This window comes from Lathyrus oleraceus, chromosome 4 (genome assembly GCF_024323335.1).
Source record: "Lathyrus oleraceus cultivar Zhongwan6 chromosome 4, CAAS_Psat_ZW6_1.0, whole genome shotgun sequence".
NCBI classification, from domain to species: domain Eukaryota; kingdom Viridiplantae; phylum Streptophyta; class Magnoliopsida; order Fabales; family Fabaceae; genus Lathyrus; species Lathyrus oleraceus.
Window position 1 is genome coordinate 372,334,722 of NC_066582.1, and position 22,459 is coordinate 372,357,180.

Here is a 22,459-nt window from a genome sequence, read left to right on the forward strand (position 1 = left end):
ATTGGAGACTTGTGGTAGGATAAGTATATTATTTCAGTATGTGAATCTTGAGTGTTTAAATAGATGTCTAACGCCAATGACATGATCGTGAGGTGTATAGTTAAAACTCATTCGTGTGGGATTGGGTTGAGATATCCTGATAGAGTTTTCAAGTAGACCTTGACCTGGGTAGAAGGGTAGTCAGAGATTCAATTGTTTATATCAGAAACCTACTAAAACTAGTATCGCATCCCATGTTATTGTATTATTTTGTATTTAGCAGGTAATTGATTCGGACTCGAAACTATGGTCTTGGCATCGGGGAGATGATGGAGTGTCTATCTTTTATGTTAAAGATTTTGTTCGGTCATTGATATATTATTTATCCTAATTCTATTTTTGTGAAAATTTTATTCTGGCCCACTTCTATATATTTCAATTGATGTTTTCCCGTAGCAATTATTTATACCACTGGTTATTATTCTAGACATGTAACTAGTAGATATTACATTAATTATGACTAATTGACCTACTATTTTCTTTTTTAAAATTTATTTTATAAAATAACTATTGTAATTAATATTTTTATTTTATTATTGAACTAGTGATCAATATTCAATAAACACTCAATGAATATTTGTAGGTACAGGAACATATGGTGACCCTAGTATCAATTTTAGATCTTAAATAAACTATTGTCATAGTAAAACCACGAAGTTTTAAAAACAATGACAATTCTTATTTTAACTAATTAATATATTTCTACCATTAATATTACTTACTAATTATATTTGAATAATTAACATAATTTTCTCTTAATTTTTAAATTTTATTAATATTTCTATTCAATTGTTTTTGACATGTGCATCTTTAAAAAGTCTTATAATATAATAAATCTTCAAAATATGATTATTAACTTTGAATGAAATTTAATAAAATAAAATAATAATAATTTTTATTTCCATTTAATTTTTTTTGTCTATATAATGCATATCATTTTAGTCTTGTAACACACAAGAAAATATAAGGTGAAATCCAACAAAATGACTTCTCAAAGCTGTCAATCTTCTTATCTTTTTGGTGTTTTATGTATTATTTTGATTTTGAATTCTGGTAAAGGGAGGAATTTTTTCTATATCTCTTTTAATACATTTTTATTTTGATGAAACAATTTACATTTAAATTTAAGAATTTTTATTATTTCTATCCTTAGAATTTTTTTTCATAGAGAGAGAAAAAGATTAGCTTTAGTTGTTAGATCTACGTGATTCACCAACTTTTGATGAAGTAATGATAATATCGGGTGCAAAATTTGAAAAATATAAAGAAACAACTTTGTGTGCATAATAACTTATACAATTTTTTTGTTTCAGGATCTGTTACTAGTTTGGACACTCCAGCTACACTAGATTGCCCTTATGGAAGAAATGGACCACCAGCAGCATGTTGCGTAGATACTTGTAATTCAAATTGTGGCACAGAATGCCTTAGAAAGGGATTTCAAAAAGGTGGACAATGTTGGTTTCCGGGTGGTCAAGATAATTGTTGTTGTTTTATTTAAGAAGCTACGGTGTATCATTCATATCAATGAAAAATAAAAGCTGCACCTTAATTTGTGCTTGAAAATTAGAAGCGGTAAGGAGTTTTTGTAATGTTGGAAATCTGTAAACCTCAATTATCGATAAATTCACTTTAAAATGAAAATAAATTCTCACCAACAATCTATGTTACAAATTAGTGCCATATTTCTTGGATGATATGAAACATATGAACTCGTCATATATTAAAAAAACATTGATAAGGATTGCTAGTGTTTACAATTGTCATAATAGTTTAATACTAAATATTGAGAAGGATCCAAAACTTATCTAATCAAAACTTTCATACCCAATAAATAATTGTTGATGAAAAAAATATAATCTAATTTTAACATAGGCATATTTTTTTGTTATAAATGTTGTATTTTCTATGCGTTTAGGTGTAAATCAGTCGTTCGAGATAGGATTAAACTAAGAGTTGGATGAGAGATGGTGAATATCGTATTATGTGATGGACTACCCTATTGGTTAGTACCACAAGATAGTAACAAAATAAATATGATTATGGTTACATGATACTAGTAGTGTTGTAGGGAAAACCTAGATTAATTATGTTTGAGGTAGGAAAATCATGAACATCCAAAGTTATTCTATATGCTTATATTCGTGTTGATTACTGATAACCAGAAAGGCTTGTGAAGACCTTTCAATTAACTGACTATAAAACATCTAGGGGATTGAGATGTCTAACTGCATACACTAGGTATATAACCCAAAGTGGTTCCGGAATCTCACAAAATTTAGTAGAATGTCGAAGATCTCATAAACTAGACTCGAATGAGGGGAACGTTGCAATTAGGGTGTGTAGGTTTATATATAGGTGTATGGGATAACATGTCCATCTCAGTAGTGTATGTGGATCATGTGACTATCCTAGTCATGATGTATAGTTTTGGCTCTATACACGGATATCACGAGATATAGTTCTCATGAGATATTTTAGGATGATATGTGATCCATACGCTACTCCGGATAGTTGACTATTATATTTGTGGTCAATGGCCTATAAGTATAGGAGTTTGTTGAACTCCTGATTCGATACTGAGCGTATAAATTTATAAATGCTTCAGTTCATACGGGTGACAGTAGAAGAGAGTAAATCTAGATGATATGCTTATAGGAGGACCCTTGTTGGTCATGAGCCATATGCGTCATATATAGACTGGTACGGTTGTTGACACTTCGTTTTATTTGGTAGTGTTTTAGTTGGTCACAATACATAAACGCCTGAATCGGGATTTACGTAACACCAAAGCATACCTATCGGCTTGGATAACAGATTATTTACATATCAGTTAAAGAACTGTGGTAGGATAAGTATATTATTTCATTATGTGAATCTTGAGTGTTTAAATAGATATCTAACGCCAATGAGATGATCGTGAGGTGTATAGTTAAAACTCATTCGTGTGGGATTGGGTTGAGATATCCTGATAGAGTTTTCAATTAGACCTTGACCTGGGTAGAAGGGTAGTCAGAGATTCAATTGTTTATATCAGAAACCTACTAAAATTAGTATCGCATCCCATGTTATTGTATTATTTTGGATTTAGCAGGTAATTGATTCGGACTCGAAACTATGGACTTGGCATCGGGGATATGATGGAGTGTCTATCGTTTATGTTAAAGATTTTGTTCGGTCATTGATATATTATTTATCCTAATTCTATTTTTGTGAAAATTTTATTCTGGCCCACTTCAATATATTTCAATTGATGTTTTCCCGTACCAATTATTTATACCACTGGTTATTATTCTAGACATGTAACTAGTAGATATTACATTAATTATGACTAATTGACCTACTATTTTCTTTTTTAAAATTTATTTTATAAAATAACTATTGTAATTAATATTTTTATTTTATTATTGAACTAGTGATCAATATTCAATAAACACTCAATGAATATTTGTAGGTACAGGAACATATGGTGACCCTAGTATCAATTTTGGATCTTAAATAAAATATTGTCATAGTAAAACCACGAAGTTTTAAAAACAATGACAATTCTTATTTTAACTAATTAATATATTTCTACCATTAATATTACTTACTAATTATATTTGAATAATTAACATAATTTTCTCTTAATTTTTAAATTTTATTAATATTTCTATTCAATTGTTTTTGACATGTGCATCTTTAAAAAGTCTTATAATATAATAAATCTTCAAAATATGATTATTAACTTTGAAGGAAATTTAATAAAATAAAATAATAATAATTTTTATTTCCATTTAATTTTTTTTGTCTATATAATGCATATCATTTTAGTCTTGTAACACACAAGAAAATATAAGGTGAAATCCAACAAAATGACTTCTCAAAGCTGTCAATCTTCTTATCTTTTTGGTGTTTTATGTATTATTTTGATTTTGAATTCTGGTAAAGGGAGGAATTTTTTCTATATCTCTTTTAATACATTTTTATTTTGATGAAACAATTTACATTTAAATTTAAGAATTTTTATTATTTCTATCCTTAGAATTTTTTTTCATAGAGAGAGAAAAAGATTAGCTTTAGTTGTTAGATCTACGTGATTCACCAACTTTTGATGAAGTAATGATAATATCGGGTGCAAAATTTGAAAAATATAAAGAAACAACTTTGTGTGCATAATAACTTATACAATTTTTTTGTTTCAGGATCTGTTACTAGTTTGGACACTCCAGCTACACTAGATTGCCCTTATGGAAGAAATGGACCACCAGCAGCATGTTGCGTAGATACTTGTAATTCAAATTGTGGCACAGAATACCTTAGAAAGGGATTTCAAAAAGGTGGACAATGTTGGTTTCCGGGTGGTCAAGATAATTGTTGTTGTTTTATTTAAGAAGCTACGGTGTATCATTCATATCCATGAAAAATAAAAGCTGCACCTTAATTTGTGTTTGAAAATTAGAAGCGGTAAGGAGTTTTTGTAATGTTGGAAATCTGTAAACCTCAATTATCGATAAATTCACTTTAAAATGAAAATAAATTCTCACCAACAATCTATGTTACAAATTAGTGCCATATTTCTTGGATGATATGAAACATATGAACTCGTCATAGATTAAAAAAACATTGATAAGGATTGCTAGTGTTTACAATTGTCATAATAGTTTAATACTAAATATTGAGAAGGATCCAAAACTTATCTAATCAAAACTTTCATACCCAATAAATAATTGTTGATGAAGAAAATATATTCTAATTTTAACATAGGCATATTTTTTTGTTATAAATGTTGTATTTTCTATGCGTTTAGGTGTAAATCAGTCGTTCGAGATAGGATTAAACTAAGAGTTGAATGAGAGATGGTGAATATCGTATTATGTGATGGACTACCCTATTGGTTAGTACCACAAGATAGTAACGAAATAAATATGATTATGGTTACATGATACTAGTAGTGTTGCAGGGAAAACCTAGATTAATTATGTTTGAGGTAGGAAAATCATGAACATCCAAAGTTATTTTATATGCTTATATTCGTGTTGATTACTGATAACCAGAAAGGCTTGTGAAGACCTTTCAATTAACTGACTATAAAACATCTAGGGGATTGAGATGTCTAACTGCATACACTGGGTATATAACCCAAAGTGGTTCCGGAATCTCACAAAATTTAGTAGAATGTCGAAGATCTCATAAACTAGACTCGAATGAGGGGACCGTTGCAATTAGGGTCTGTAGGTTTATATATAGGTGTATGGGATAACATGTCCATCTCAGTAGTGTATGTGGATCATGTGACTATCCTAGTCACGTTGTATAGTTTTAGCTCTATACACGGATATCACGAGATATAGTTCTCATGAGATAGTTTAGGATTATATGTGATCCATACACTACTCCGGATAGTTGACTATTATATTTGTGGTCAATGGCCTATAAGTATAGGAGTTTGTTGAACTCCTGATTCGATACTAAGCGTATAAATTTATAAATGCTTCAGTTCATACGGGTGACAGTAGAAGAGAGTAAATCTAGATGATATGCTTATAGGAGGACCCTTGTTGGTCATGAGCCATATGCGTCATATATAGACTGATACGGTTGTTGACACTTCGTTTTATTTGTTAGTGTTTTAGTTGGTCACTATACATAATCGCCTGAGTCGGGATTTACGTAACACCAAAGCATACCTATCGACTTGGATAACAGATTATCTACAGATCAATTGGAGAACTGTGGTAGGATAAGTATATTATTTCAGTATGTGAATCTTGAGTGTTTAAATAGATGTCTAACGCCAATGACATGATCGTGAGGTGTATAGTTAAAACTCATTCGTGTGGGATTGGGTTGAGATATCCTGATAGAGTTTTCAAGTAGACCTTGACCTGGGTAGAAGGGTAGTCAGAGATTCAATTGTTTATATCAGAAACCTACTAAAACTAGTATCACATCCCATGTTATTGTATTATTTTGGATTTAGCAGGTAATTGATTCGGACTCGAAACTATGGTCTTGGCATCGAGGATATGATGGAGTGTCTATCTTTTATGTTAAAGATTTTGTTCGGTCATTGATATATTATTTATCCTAATTCTATTTTTGTGAAAATATTTTATTCTGGCCCACTTCTATATATTTCAATTGATGATTTCCCGTACCAATTATTTATACCACTGGTTATTATTCTAGACATGTAACTAGTAGATATTACATTAATTATGTCTAATTGACCTACTATTTTCTTTTTTAAAATTTATTTTATAAAATAACTATTGTGATTAATATTTTTATTTTATTATTGAACTAGTGATCAATATTCAATAAACACTCAATGAATATTTGTAGGTACAGGAACATATGGTGACCCTAGTATCAATTTTGGATCTTAAATAAACTATTGTCATAGTAAAACCACGTAGTTTTAAAAACAATGACAATTCTTATTTTAACTAATTAATATATTTCTACCATTAATATTACTTACTAATTATATTTGAATAATTAACATAATTTTCTCTTAATTTTTAAATTTTATTAATATTTCTATTCAATTGTTTTTGACATGTGCCTCTTTAAAAGTCTTATAATATAATAAATCTTCAAAAGATGATTATTAACTTTGAATGAAATTTAATAAAATAAAATAATAATAATTTTTATTTCCATTTAATTTTTTTTGTCTATATAATGCATATCATTTTAGTCTTGTAACACACAAGAAAATATAAGGTGAAATCCAACAAAATGACTTCTCAAAGGTGTCAATCTTCTTATCTTTTTGGTGTTTTATGTATTATTTTGATTTTGAATTAAGGTAAAGGGAGGAATTTTTTCTATATCTCTTTTAATACTTTTTTATTTTGATGAAACAATTTACATTTAAATTTAAGAATTTTTATTATTTGTATCCTTAGAATTTTTGTTCATAGAGAGTGAAAAACATTAGCTTTAGTTGTTAGATCTTCGTGATTCACCAACTTTTGATGAAGTAATAATAATATCGGGTGCAAAATTTGAAAAATATAAAGAAACAACTTTGTTTGCAGAATAACTTATACATTTTTTTTGTTTCAGGATCTGTTACTAGTTTGGACACTCCAGCTACACTAGATTGCCCTTATGGAAGAAATGGACCACCAGCAGCATGTTGCGTAGATACTTGTAATTCAAATTGTGGCACAGAATGCCTTAGAAAGGGATTTCAAAAAGGTGGACAATGTTGCTTTCCGGGTGGTCAAGATAATTGTTGTTGTTTTATTTAAGAAGCTACGGTGTATCATTCATATCAATGAAAAATAAAAGCTGCGCCTTAATTTGTGTTTGAAAATTAGAAGCTGTAAGGAGTTTTTGTAATGTTGGAAATCTGTAAACCTCAATTATCAATAAATTCACTTTAAAATGAAAATAAATTCTCACCAACAATCTATGTTACAAATGAGTGCCATATTTCTTGGATGATATGAAATATATGAACTCGTCATAGATTAAAAAAAACATTGATAAGGATTGCAAGTGTTTACAATTGTCATAAAAGTTTAATTCTAAATATTGAGAAGGATCCAAAACTTATCTAATCAAAACTTTCATGCCCAATAAATAATTGTTGATGAAAAAAATATAATCTAATTTTAACAGAGGCATAGTTTTTTTTTTGTTATAAATGTTGTATTTTCTATGCGTTTAGGTGTAAATCAGTCGTTCGAGATAGGATTAAACTAAGAGTTGGATGAGAGATGGTGAATATCGTATTACGTGATACACTACCCTATTGGTTAGTACCACAAGATAGTAACATAATCAATATGATTATGGTTTCGGGATACTATTAGTGTTGCAGGGAAAACCTAGATTAATTATGTTTGAGGTAGGAAAATCATGAACATCCAAAGTTATTTTATATGCTTATATTCGTGTTGATTACTGATATCCAGAAAGGCTTGTGAAGACCTTTCAATTAACTGACTATAAAACATTTAGGGGATTGAGATGTCTAACTGCATACACTAGGTATATAACCCAAAGTGGTTCCGGAATCTCACAAAATTTAGTAGAATGTCGAAGATCTCATAAACTAGACTCGAATGTGGGGACCGTTGCAGTTATGGTTTGCAGGGTTATATATAGGTGTATGGGATAACATGTCCATCTCAGTAGTGTATGTGGATCATGTGACTATCCTAGTCACGAAGTATAGTTTTGGCTCTATACACGGATATCACGAGATATAGTTCTCATGAGATAGTTTAGGATGATATGTGATCCATACGCTACTCCGGATAGTTGACTATTATATTTGTGGTCAATGGCCTATAAGTATAGGAGTTTGTTGAACTCCTGATTCGATACTGAGCGTATAAATTTATAAACGTTTCAGTTCATACGGGTGGCAGTAGAAGAGAGTAAATCTAGATGATATGCTTATAGGAGGACCCTTGTTGGTCATGAGTGTAGGTGTTTAATTGGCTGAATTATATGGTAAAACACTAATGTCTTGACGGATGTCATGACATGTATGTGACTGCATTGTAGTTACTGCAGGACTAGCTAACACAGGATTATTGAATGCTGTGACATTCATACCTGTCAACAGATACTAAGGAACAGAAGTTCTGTTAGAACTTAGTATTCATGTGCAGTCTGGTTATCAAGGAAGAACCAGACCTGGCATAAGGCCTACTGACTGAATGTCAAACTGGATGTCGTGACATTCATCATTAACAGCAGCTGGTGAAGATTAGGCAGAGTGGTGTTCTGCTATACTTCAGCATATTACTTAGTTTGTTCTTCAAGAGAATAACAGAACTAACTTAAGGCCAATTGTGTAAATGTTAAGTTGGACACTTTGACATTTATTAATGTAAGCTGTTACTGTAGTATGGTCATTTTGATCATGTACAGGTCAGCAAATTTGTACAGTCTGTTTTCTGGAAAAACAGACTCAGCATATGGACCTTGATGTCAAGCTGAATGTCGTGACATTCATTCCTGACAGCATATGCTAAATTGTAGGTTGTTCAGTTTTCTGTTACAGCTTTTTCTCAGGCTATTCTTTAGGGATTCAACAACTGAGAGAAAATCCAGGAAATCAACAACCAAGCTACATTCAATGAACCTAACAAATAGCCTATTTGTTAGTAACCTAAATGTTGAATTTGTGGGAACTTGTGTGACCTAAAATTCAGGAGAATACAGGTGCAAAAGCCCAGATGCTGCAATATAAAAAGGAAGGCGTTCCTCCATTCAGTTTCAGGGATTTTGAGGCGTGAAGATTTAGTGTGTCCATCTTACTTCACTGCTGTATTTTTGTGAGTCTAGAATTAGACGTATCTTGTAAGCCAAGTCATTGTCACGTAGATGATAGCATTGGCATAGGGTGTTCATTGAGTTGTAAGTGTTGTGTCACTCGAAGCTTTTAAGCGTGAGTGCTGTGTATCTTGATTTAAGCTGTGAAGCATAATCAAGAGTTGTTTTTGAAGTGTGACTTCAAAGTGTCTTTAATATCACTGAGGTGATTGAGGGGGAGTGAGTAGGAACTCTGATCTTAGGTTAAGATTGAAATTGCATTGGGTAGGGATTAAGTGATAAGTTGTAAACGGGTGAGTTTAGCTTTGAATTGATACTACTAATAATGGATTTCCTCCCTGGCTTGGTAGCCCCCAGATGTAGGTCATGTTGGACTGAACTGGGTGAACAATTACTTGTGTTATTTACTGCACTTACTATTAAAATTCTGCATAATCCCTGTCTGTGCAGAATTGGATGTCATAACAACCAGTGTGACATCCAAAGTCTGATAACTAGAATTTCAATTGGCATCAGAGCAGGCACCCTGCCTGTGAATTTCTGGGTGAGATCTAGGGAAGTTACTTTCTAGTACCATGGACAAGGATTTAGGACACTCAAATAGACCACCCATGTTGGATGGCTCTAATTATGATGACTGGAAGCCTCGTATGATAGCCTTCTTAAGGTCTCTAGACAGTAAAGTCTGGAGAGCTGTCAACAAAGGATGGGAACATCCAATGAGGACAGGTGAAGATGGAGTTAGTGTGCAGATTCCTGAAGAAGAGTGGGACAAGGAGCAAGAGGCATTAGCTCTTGGAAATTCCAAGGCCTTGAATGCTTTGTTCAATGGAATCAGCAAGAACATCTTCAGGCTAGTACACCACTGTGAACTAGCTAAGGAAGTTTGGGATACCCTCAAGGTAACTCATGAAGGTACTTCCAAGGTGAAGATGTCCAAACTTCAGATGTTGACAACCAAATTTGAAAATCTGAGGATGAAAGAGGATGAGACTATTCATGACTTTCACATGAATATTCTTGAAATTGCAAACACCTCTGGTGGACTAGGTGAGAAAATGGCTGAAGAGAAACTTGTAAGAAAGATTCTCAGGTCCTTGCCTAAGAGGTTTTCTATGAAGGTCACAGCCATAGAGGAGGCACAGGACATCAGCAACATGAAGATGGATGAACTCATTGGTTCCCTCCAAACCTTTGAAATGGGCTTGGGTGAGTATGCTGAGAAGAAGAACAAAAGCATGGCTCTGGTATCTAATGCTGAAGAGGAGTCAGAAGAGGGATATACTGAAGGTGATGAAAGTATATCAGAAGCCTTAGTCATGCTTGGGAGACAGTTCAACAAAATCTTAAAGAAATTTGATCAACAGGGTAGACCAAATGTCAAGAACATCCCGTATGACATAAGGAAAAGATCAACTTCTGAAGAAAAGTTCAGCCAAGACAAGGAAATCCAGTGCCTTGGATGTGAAGGATATGGTCATGCTAAGGCTGACTGCCCTACCTTCCTCATGAGGCAAAGGAAAGGGCTATCTGTCACCTGGTCAGAAGAAGATACTGAGTGTGAATCTGAAGGAGAATCTGAAGGAGAATCAGCCAAACAGGCCACTGCTCTAACCAGTGTCTGTGCCTCAGAGGATAACTCAAGTGGAGATGAGCTCACCTTGGATGAACTTGCTGCCTCATACAAAGAATTATGTGTTAAAAGTGCAGAAGTCTGCATCCAGGGAGAAAAGCATAAGAAACTCATCAAAGAGCTAGAAGCTGAGAAACTAGACCAGCTGAAAGTCATAGAGGGTCTGAAAAGTGAGATTTCGTTGCTGAACTCTAAGCTAGACCAGATGACAAAATCCATCAAAATGTTGAATAAGGGATCTGACACCTTGGAAGAGATCCTAAAGACAGGACAGAAGTCTGGAACCACATCTGGTTTAGGACTGGGGAAAAGACCCTCTGATGAACACAAACGCCCAAAGGGTAAAGTTCAGAAATCCAAAGGGAAGTCACATCCAAAGTCACAACATCGAGGAACCAGAATGAGCAAGCATCAGAAGAAGAAGTTCAAGAGATGGAAATGTCATTACTGTGGTAGATTCGGTCACATTAAACCATTCTGCTATAGGCTGCATGGTTACCCAAACCAGACCTCTCAAGGTAGACTTAAGAAGAAGATGTCTAAGCATAATGTCCCCATTAAGAAACAAACATGGGCGGCCAAGCAGACACCTCAGCAGCTGGCATCTAAGATTCACTTCTCGCCTGAGAATCAACAGTGTGTTGCTAACCTTGCTCACACTTCTTCAAGGGGACATATCAGGCAAGATTGGTACCTTGATAATGGCTGCTCACGGCATACAACCGGAATGAACAACCTGGTGGTGAATCCACATCCTTCTAACACCAAGTCTGTGACATTAGGTGATGGAACTAAAAGAGAAGTCATGGGTGTTGGGAGGCTGGACTGTCCAGAAACTCCAAAATTGAGTGATGTAATGTTAGTAAAAGGACTAACTGTGAACCTCATCAGCATAAGTCAGCTGTGTGATCAAGGTTTTCATGTTCAGTTTACTAAGGAGCTGTGCATTGTGACAAATGGTGACAATCAGGAAGTTATGAGAGGAACCAGGTCCAAAGACAACTCCTACCTGTGGGAACCTGATCTCTCTAACTTTTCCACAACATGCTCCTCAGCCAAGGAAGAACAGGAGGTGAAGCTGTGGCATAGAAGACTTGGTCATGAGCCATATGCGTCATATATAGACTGGTACGGTTGTTGACACTTTGTTTTATTTGTTAGTGTTTTAGTTGGTCACAATACATAAACGCCTGAGTCGGGATTTACGTAACACCAAAGCATACCTATCGGCTTGGATAACAGATTATCTACATATCAGTTAGAGAACTGTGGTAGGATAAGTATATTATTTCATTATGTGAATCTTGAGTGTTTAAATAGATATCTAACGCCAATGAGATGATCGTGAGGTGTATAGTTAAAACTCATTCGTGTGGGATTGGGTTGAGATATCCTGATAGAGTTTTCAATTAGACCTTGACCTGGGTAGAAGGGTAGTCAGAGATTCAATTGTTTATATCAGAAACCTACTAAAATTAGTATCGCATCCCATGTTATTGTATTATTTTGGATTTAGCAGGTAATTGATTCGGACTCGAAACTATGGACTTGGCATCGGGGATATGATGGAGTGTCTATCGTTTATGTTAAAGATTTTGTTCGGTCATTGATATATTATTTATCCTAATTCTATTTTTGTGAAAATTTTATTCTGGCCCACTTCAATATATTTCAATTGATGTTTTCCCGTACCAATTATTTATACCACTGGTTATTATTCTAGACATGTAACTAGTAGATAATACATTAATTATGACTAATTGACCTACTATTTTCTTTTTTAAAATTTATTTTATAAAATAACTATTGTAATTAATATTTTTATTTTATTATTGAACTAGTGATCAATATTCAATAAACACTCAATGAATATTTGTAGGTACAGAAACATATGGTGACCCTAGTATCAATTTTGGATCTTAAATAAAATATTGTCATAGTAAAACCACGAAGTTTTAAAAACAATGACAATTCTTATTTTAACTAATTAATATATTTCTACCATTAATATTACTTATTAATTATATTTGAATAATTAACCTAATTTTCTCTTAATTTTTAAATTTTATTAATATTTCTATTTAGTTGTTTTTGACATGTGCATCTTTAAAAAGTCTTATAATATAATAAATCTTCAGAATATGATTATTAACTTTGAATGAAATTTAATAAGATAAAATAATAATAATTTTTATTTCCATCTAATTTTTTTTGTCTATATAATGCATATCATTTTAGTCTAGTAACACACAAGAAAATATAAAGTGAAATCCAACAAAATGACTTCTCAAAGTTGTCAATCTTCTTATCTTTTTGGTGTTTTATGTATTATTTTGATTTTGCATTCAGGTAAAGGGAGGAATTTTTCTATATCTCTTTTAATACATTTTTATTTTGATGAAACAATTTACATTTAAATTTAAGAATTTTTATTATTTGTATCTTTAGAATTTCTTTTCATAGAGAGAGAAAAAGATTAGCTTTGGTTGTTAGATCTACGTGATTCACCAACTTTTGATGAAGTAATGATAATATCGGGTGCAAACTTTGAAAAATATAAAGAAACAACTTTGTGTGCATAATAACTTATACATTTGTTTGTTTCAGGATCTGTTACTAATTTGGACACTCCGGCTACACTAGATTGCCCTTATTGAAGAAATGGACCACCAGCAGCATGTTACGTAGATACTTGTAAGTCAAATAGTGGCATAGAATGTCTTAGAAAGGGATTTCAAAAAGGTGGACAATGTTGGTTTCCGGGTGGTCAAGATAATTGTTGTTGTTTTATTTAAGAAGCTACGGTGTATCATTCATATCACTGAAAAATAAAAGCTGCACCTTAATTTGTGTTTGAAAATTAGAAGTTGTAAGGAGTTTTTGTAATGTTGGAAATCTGTAAACCACAATTATCGATAAATTTACTCTAAAATGAAAATAAATTCTAACCAACAATCTATGTTACAAATTAGTGCCATATTTCTTGGATGATATGAAATATATGAACTCGTCATAGATTAAAAAAACATTGATAAGGATTGCTAGTGTTTACAATTGTCATAATAGTTTAATACTAAATACTGAGAAGGATCCAAAACTTATCTAATCAAAACTTTCATACCCAATAAATAATTGTTGATGAAAAAAATATAATCTAATTTTAACAGAGGCATTTTTTTTTGTTATAAATGTTGTATTTTCTATGCGTTTAGGTGTAAATCAGTCGTTCGAGATAGGATTAAACTAAGAGTTGGATGAGAGATGGTGAATATTGTATTACGTGATGGACTACCCTATTGGTTAGTACCACAAGATAGTAACAAAATAAATATGATTATGGTTACATGATACTAGTAGTGTTGTAGGGAAAACCTAGATTAATTATGTTTGAGGTAGGAAAATCATGAACATCCAAAGTTATTCTATATGCTTATATTCGTGTTGATTACTGATAACCAGAAAGGCTTGTGAAGACCTTTCAATTAACTGACTATAAAACATCTAGGGGATTGAGATGTCTAACTGCATACACTAGGTATATAACCCAAAGTGGTTCCGGAATCTCACAAAATTTAGTAGAATGTCGAAGATCTCATAAACTAGACTCGAATGAGGGGACCGTTGCAATTAGGGTGTGTAGGTTTATATATAGGTGTATGGGATAACATGTCCATCTCAGTAGTGTATGTGGATCATGTGACTATCCTAGTCATGATGTATAGTTTTGGCTCTATACACGGATATCACGAGATATAGTTCTCATGAGATATTTTAGGATGATATGTGATCCATACGCTACTCCGGATAGTTGACTATTATATTTGTGGTCAATGGCCTATAAGTATAGGAGTTTGTTGAACTCCTGATTCGATACTGAGCGTATAAATTTATAAATGCTTCAGTTCATACGGGTGACAGTAGAAGAGAGTAAATCTAGATGATATGCTTATAGGAGGACCCTTGTTGGTCATGAGCCATATGCGTCATATATAGACTGGTACGGTTGTTGACACTTCGTTTTATTTGTTAGTGTTTTAGTTGGTCACAATACATAAACGCCTGAATCGGGATTTACGTAACACCAAAGCATACCTATCGGCTTGGATAACAGATTATCTACATATCAATTGGAGAACTGTGGTAGGATAAGTATATTATTTCAGTATGTGAATCTTGAGTGTTTAAATTGATGTCTAACGCCAATGACATGATCGTGAGGTGTATAGTTAAAACTCATTCGTGTGGGATTGGGTTGAGATATCCTGATAGAGTTTTCAAGTTGACCTTGACCTGGGTAGAAGGGTAGTCAGAGATTCAGTTGTTTATATCAGAAACCTACTAAAACTAGTATTGCATCCCATGTTATTGTATTATTTTGGATTTAGCATGTAATAGATTCGGACTCGAAACTATGGTCTTGGCACCGGGGATATGATGGAGTGTCTATATTTTATGTTAAAGATTTTGTTCGGTCATTGATATATTATTTATCCTAATTCTATTTTTGTGAAAATTTTATTCTGGCCCACTTTTATATATTTCAATTGATGTTTTCCCGTACCAATTATTTATACCACTGGTTATTATTCTAGACATGTAACTAGTAGATATTACATTAATTATGACTAATTGACCTACTATTTTCTTTTTTAAAATTTATTTTATAAAATAACTATTGTAATTAATATTTTTATTTTATTATTGAACTAGTGATCAATATTCAATAAACACTCAATGAATATTTGTAGGTACAGGAACATATGGTGACCCTAGTATCAATTTTAGATCTTAAATAAACTATTGTCATAGTAAAACCACAAAGTTTTAAAAACAATGACAATTCTTATTTTAACTAATTAATATATTTCTACCATTAATATTACTTACTAATTATATTTGAATAATTAACATAATTTTCTCTTAATTTTTAAATTTTATTAATATTTCTATTCAATTGTTTTTGACATGTGCATCTTTAAAAAGTCTTATAATATAATAAATCTTCAAAATATGATTATTAACTTTGAATGAAATTTAATAAAATAAAATAATAATAATTTTTATTTCCATTTAATTTTTTTTGTCTATATAATGCATATCATTTTAGTCTTGTAACACACAAGAAAATATAAGGTGAAATCCAACAAAATGACTTCTCAAAGGTGTCAATCTTCTTATCTTTTTGGTGTTTTATGTATTATTTTGATTTTGAATTAAGGTAAAGGGAGGAATTTTTTCTATATCTCTTTTAATACATTTTTATTTTGATGAAACAATTTACATTTAAATTTAAGAATTTTTATTATTTCTATCCTTAGAATTTTTTTTCATAGAGAGAGAAAAAGATTAGCTTTAGTTGTTAGATCTACGTGATTCACCAACTTTTGATGAAGTAATGATAATATCGGGTGCAAAATTTGAAAAATATAAAGAAACAACTTTGTGTGCATAATAACTTATACAATTTTTTTGTTTCAGGATCTGTTACTAGTTTGGACACTCCAGCTACACTAGATTGCCCTTATGGAAGAAATGGACCACCAGCAGCATGTTGCGTAGATACTTGTAATTCAAATTGTGGCACAGAATGCCTTAGAAAGGGATTTCAAAAAGGTGGACAATGTTGGTTTCCGGGTGGTCAAGATAATTGTTGTTGTTTTATTTAAGAAGCTACGGTGTATCATTCATATCAATGAAAAATAAAAGCTGCACCTTAATTTGTGCTTGAAAATTAGAAGCGGTAAGGAGTTTTTGTAATGTTGGAAATCTGTAAACCTCAATTATCGATAAATTCACTTTAAAATGAAAATAAATTCTCACCAACAATCTATGTTACAAATTAGTGCCATATTTCTTGGATGATATGAAACATATGAACTCGTCATATATTAAAAAAACATTGATAAGGATTGCTAGTGTTTACAATTGTCATAATAGTTTAATACTAAATATTGAGAAGGATCCAAAACTTATCTAATCAAAACATTCATACCCAATAAATAATTGTTGATGAAAAAAATATAATCTAATTTTAACATAGGCATATTTTTTTGTTATAAATGTTGTATTTTCTATGCGTTTAGGTGTAAATCAGTCGTTCGAGATAGGATTAAACTAAGAGTTGGATGAGAGATGGTGAATATCGTATTATGTGATGGACTACCCTATTGGTTAGTACCACAAGATAGTAACAAAATAAATATGATTATGGTTACATGATACTAGTAGTGTTGTAGGGAAAACCTAGATTAATTATGTTTGAGGTAGGAAAATCATGAACATCCAAAGTTATTCTATATGCTTATATTCGTGTTGATTACTGATAACCAGAAAGGCTTGTGAAGACCTTTCAATTAACTGACTATAAAACATCTAGGGGATTGAGATGTCTAACTGCATACACTAGGTATATAACCCAAAGTGGTTCCGGAATCTCACAAAATTTAGTAGAATGTCGAAGATCTCATAAACTAGACTCGAATGAGGGGACCGTTGCAATTAGGGTGTGTAGGTTTATATATAGGTGTATGGGATAACATGTCCATCTCAGTAGTGTATGTGGATCATGTGACTATCCTAGTCATGATGTATAGTTTTGGCTCTATACACGGATATCACGAGATATAGTTCTCATGAGATATTTTAGGATGATATGTGATCCATACGCTACTCCGGATAGTTGACTATTATATTTGTGGTCAATGGCCTATAAGTATAGGAGTTTGTTGAACTCCTGATTCGATACTGAGCGTATAAATTTATAAATGCTTCAGTTCATACGGGTGACAGTAGAAGAGAGTAAATCTAGATGATATGCTTATAGGAGGACCCTTGTTGGTCATGAGCCATATGCGTCATATATAGACTGGTACGGTTGTTGACACTTCGTTTTATTTGTTAGTGTTTTAGTTGGTCACAATACATAAACGCCTGAATCGGGATTTACGTAACACCAAAGCATACCTATCAGCTTGGATAACAGATTATCTACATATCAGTTAGAGAACTGTGGTAGGATAAGTATATTATTTCATTATGTGAATCTTGAGTGTTTAAATAGATATCTAACGCCAATGAGATGATCGTGAGGTGTATAGTTAAAACTCATTCGTGTGGGATTGGGTTGAGATATCCTGATAGAGTTTTCAATTAGACCTTGACCTGGGTAGAAGGGTAGTCAGAGATTCAATTGTTTATATCAGAAACCTACTAAAATTAGTATCGCATCCCATGTTATTGTATTATTTTGGATTTAGCAGGTAATTGATTCGGCCTCGAAACTATGGACTTGGCATCGGGGATATGATGGAGTGTCTATCGTTTATGTTAAAGATTTTGTTCGGTCATTGATATATTATTTATCCTAATTCTATTTTTGTGAAAATTTTATTCTGGCCCACTTCAATATATTTCAATTGATGTTTTCCCGTACCAATTATTTATACCACTGGTTATTATTCTAGACATGTAACTAGTAGATATTACATTAATTATGACTAATTGACCTACTATTTTCTTTTTTAAAATTTATTTTATAAAATAACTATTGTAATTAATATTTTTATTTTATTATTGAACTAGTGATCAATATTCAATAAACACTCAATGAATATTTGTAGGTACAGAAAGATATGGTGACCCTAGTATCAATTTTGGATCTTAAATAAAATATTGTCATAGTAAAACCACGAAGTTTTAAAAACAATGACAATTCTTATTTTAACTAATTAATATATTTCTACCATTAATATTACTTATTAATTATATTTGAATAATTAACCTAATTTTCTCTTAATTTTTAAATTTTATTAATATTTCTATTTAGTTGTTTTTGACATGTGCATCTTTAAGAAGTCTTATAATATAATAAATCTTCAGAATATGATTATTAACTTTGAATGAAATTTAATAAAATAAAATAATAATAATTTTTATTTCCATTTAATTTTTTTTGTCTATATAATGCATATCATTTTAGTCTTGTAACACACAAGAAAATATAAGGTGAAATCCAACAAAATGACTTCTCAAAGGTGTCAATCTTCTTATCTTTTTGGTGTTTTATGTATTATTTTGATTTTGAATTAAAGTAAAGGGAGGAATTTTTTCTATATCTCTTTTAATACATTTTTATTTTGATGAAACAATTTACATTTAAATTTAAGAATTTTTATTATTTCTATCCTTAGAATTTTTTTTCATAGAGAGAGAAAAAGATTAGCTTTAGTTGTTAGATCTACGTGATTCACCAACTTTTGATGAAGTAATGATAATATCGGGTGCAAAATTTGAAAAATATAAAGAAACAACTTTGTGTGCATAATAACTTATACAATTTTTTTGTTTCAGGATCTGTTACTAGTTTGGACACTCCAGCTACACTAGATTGCCCTTATGGAAGAAATGGACCACCAGCAGCATGTTGCGTAGATACTTGTAATTCAAATTGTGGCACAGAATGCCTTAGAAAGGGATTTCAAAAAGGTGGACAATGTTGGTTTCCGGGTGGTCAAGATAATTGTTGTTGTTTTATTTAAGAAGCTACGGTGTATCATTCATATCAATGAAAAATAAAAGCTGCACCTTAATTTGTGCTTGAAAATTAGAAGCGGTAAGGAGTTTTTGTAATGTTGGAAATCTGTAAACCTCAATTATCGATAAATTCACTTTAAAATGAAAATAAATTCTCACCAACAATCTATGTTACAAATTAGTGCCATATTTCTTGGATGATATGAAACATATGAACTCGTCATATATTAAAAAAACATTGATAAGGATTGCTAGTGTTTACAATTGTCATAATAGTTTAATACTAAATATTGAGAAGGATCCAAAACTTATCTAATCAAAACTTTCATACCCAATAAATAATTGTTGATGAAAAAAATATAATCTAATTTTAACATAGGCATATTTTTTTGTTATAAATGTTGTATTTTCTATGCGTTTAGGTGTAAATCAGTCGTTCGAGATAGGATTAAACTAAGAGTTGGATGAGAGATGGTGAATATCGTATTATGTGATGGACTACCCTATTGGTTAGTACCACAAGATAGTAACAAAATAAATATGATTATGGTTACATGATACTAGTAGTGTTGTAGGGAAAACCTAGATTAATTATGTTTGAGGTAGGAAAATCATGAACATCCAAAGTTATTCTATATGCTTATATTCGTGTTGATTACTGATAACCAGAAAGGCTTGTGAAGACCTTTCAATTAACTGACTATAAAACATCTAGGGGATTGAGATGTCTAACTGCATACACTAGGTATATAACCCAAAGTGGTTCCGGAATCTCACAAAATTTAGTAGAATGTCGAAGATCTCATAAACTAGACTCGAATGAGGGGACCGTTGCAATTAGGGTGTGTAGGTTTATATATAGGTGTATGGGATAACATGTCCATCTCAGTAGTGTATGTGGATCATGTGACTATCCTAGTCATGATGTATAGTTTTGGCTCTATACACGGATATCACGAGATATAGTTCTCATGAGATATTTTAGGATGATATGTGATCCATACGCTACTCCGGATAGTTGACTATTATATTTGTGGTCAATGGCCTATAAGTATAGGAGTTTGTTGAACTCCTGATTCGATACTGAGCGTATAAATTTATAAATGCTTCAGTTCATACGGGTGACAGTAGAAGAGAGTAAATCTAGATGATATGCTTATAGGAGGACCCTTGTTGGTCATGAGCCATATGCGTCATATATAGACTGGTACGGTTGTTGACACTTCGTTTTATTTGTTAGTGTTTTAGTTGGTCACAATACATAAACGCCTGAATCGGGATTTACGTAACACCAAAGCATACCTATCGGCTTGGATAACAGATTATCTACATATCAGTTAGAGAACTGTGGTAGGATAAGTATATTATTTCATTATGTGAATCTTGAGTGTTTAAATAGATATCTAACGCCAATGAGATGATCGTGAGGTGTATAGTTAAAACTCATTCGTGTGGGATTGGGTTGAGATATCCTGATAGAGTTTTCAATTAGACCTTGACCTGGGTAGAAGGGTAGTCAGAGATTCAATTGTTTATATCAGAAACCTACTAAAATTAGTATCGCATCCCATGTTATTGTATTATTTTGGATTTAGCAGGTAATTGATTCGGCCTCGAAACTATGGACTTGGCATCGGGGATATGATGGAGTGTCTATCGTTTATGTTAAAGATTTTGTTCGGTCATTGATATATTATTTATCCTAATTCTATTTTTGTGAAAATTTTATTCTGGCCCACTTCAATATATTTCAATTGATGTTTTCCCGTACCAATTATTTATACCACTGGTTATTATTCTAGACATGTAACTAGTAGATATTACATTAATTATGACTAATTGACCTACTATTTTCTTTTTTAAAATTTATTTTATAAAATAACTATTGTAATTAATATTTTTATTTTATTATTGAACTAGTGATCAATATTCAATAAACACTCAATGAATATTTGTAGGTACAGAAAGATATGGTGACCCTAGTATCAATTTTGGATCTTAAATAAAATATTGTCATAGTAAAACCACGAAGTTTTAAAAACAATGACAATTCTTATTTTAACTAATTAATATATTTCTACCATTAATATTACTTATTAATTATATTTGAATAATTAACCTAATTTTCTCTTAATTTTTAAATTTTATTAATATTTCTATTTAGTTGTTTTTGACATGTGCATCTTTAAGAAGTCTTATAATATAATAAATCTTCAGAATATGATTATTAACTTTGAATGAAATTTAATAAGATAAAATAATAATAATTTTTATTTCCATCTAATTTTTTTTGTCTATATAATGCATATCATTTTAGTCTTGTAACACACAAGAAAATATAAAGTGAAATCCAACAAAATGACTTCTCAAAGTTGTCAATCTTCTTATCTTTTTGGTGTTTTATGTATTATTTTGATTTTGCATTCAGGTAAAGGGAGGAATTTTTCTATATCTCTTTTAATACATTTTTATTTTGATGAAACAATTTACATTTAAATTTAAGAATTTTTATTATTTGTATCTTTAGAATTTTTTTTCATAGAGAGAGAAAAAGATTAGCTTTGGTTGTTAGATCTACGTGATTCACCAACTTTTGATGAAGTAATGATAATATCGGGTGCAAAATTTGAAAAATATAAAGAAACAACTTTGTGTGCATAATAACTTATACATTTTTTTGTTTCAGGATCTGTTACTAGTTTGGACACTCCGGCTACACTAGATTGCCCTTATTGAAGAAATGGACCACCAGCAGCATGTTACGTAGATACTTGTAATTCAAATTGTGGCACAGAATGCCTTAGAAAGGGATTTCAAAAAGGTGGACAATGTTGGTTTCCGGGTGGTCAAGATAATTGTTGTTGTTTTATTTAAGAAGCTACGGTGTATCATTCATATCACTGAAAAATAAAAGCTGCACCTTAATTTGTGTTTGAAAATTAGAAGTTGTAAGGAGTTTTTGTAATGTTG

At 31.5% G+C, this 22,459-nt stretch overlaps 3 long non-coding RNA genes across 8 annotated transcripts; all 3 read left to right on the forward strand.

Annotated features, from left to right (window-relative positions):
• The first annotated feature begins 996 nt into the window (after nt 1-996).
• Nucleotides 997-22,454, forward strand: LOC127075495 (uncharacterized). 4 transcript variants are annotated; one of them, XR_007786475.1, is made up of 3 exons: nt 997-1,092; nt 7,096-7,230; nt 22,311-22,454. It is a non-coding gene; the product is annotated as an uncharacterized LOC127075495 (long non-coding RNA). The 4 variants fall into 4 exon arrangements; XR_007786474.1 differs by lacking the exon at nt 997-1,092 and adding an exon at nt 3,868-3,963; XR_007786476.1 differs by lacking the exon at nt 997-1,092 and adding an exon at nt 6,745-6,835.
• Nucleotides 13,216-13,817, forward strand: LOC127075503 (uncharacterized). The gene is made up of 2 exons (XR_007786486.1): nt 13,216-13,306; nt 13,565-13,817. It is a non-coding gene; the product is annotated as an uncharacterized LOC127075503 (long non-coding RNA).
• Nucleotides 16,084-19,641, forward strand: LOC127075498 (uncharacterized). Of its 3 annotated transcripts, none has more exons than XR_007786481.1 (2): nt 16,084-16,175; nt 19,307-19,641. It is a non-coding gene; the product is annotated as an uncharacterized LOC127075498 (long non-coding RNA). The 3 variants fall into 3 exon arrangements; XR_007786480.1 differs by lacking the exon at nt 19,307-19,641 and adding an exon at nt 16,436-16,783; XR_007786482.1 differs by lacking the exon at nt 19,307-19,641 and adding an exon at nt 16,436-16,783 and having other exon boundaries at nt 16,090-16,119.
• Nucleotides 22,455-22,459: the final 5 nt, after the last annotated feature.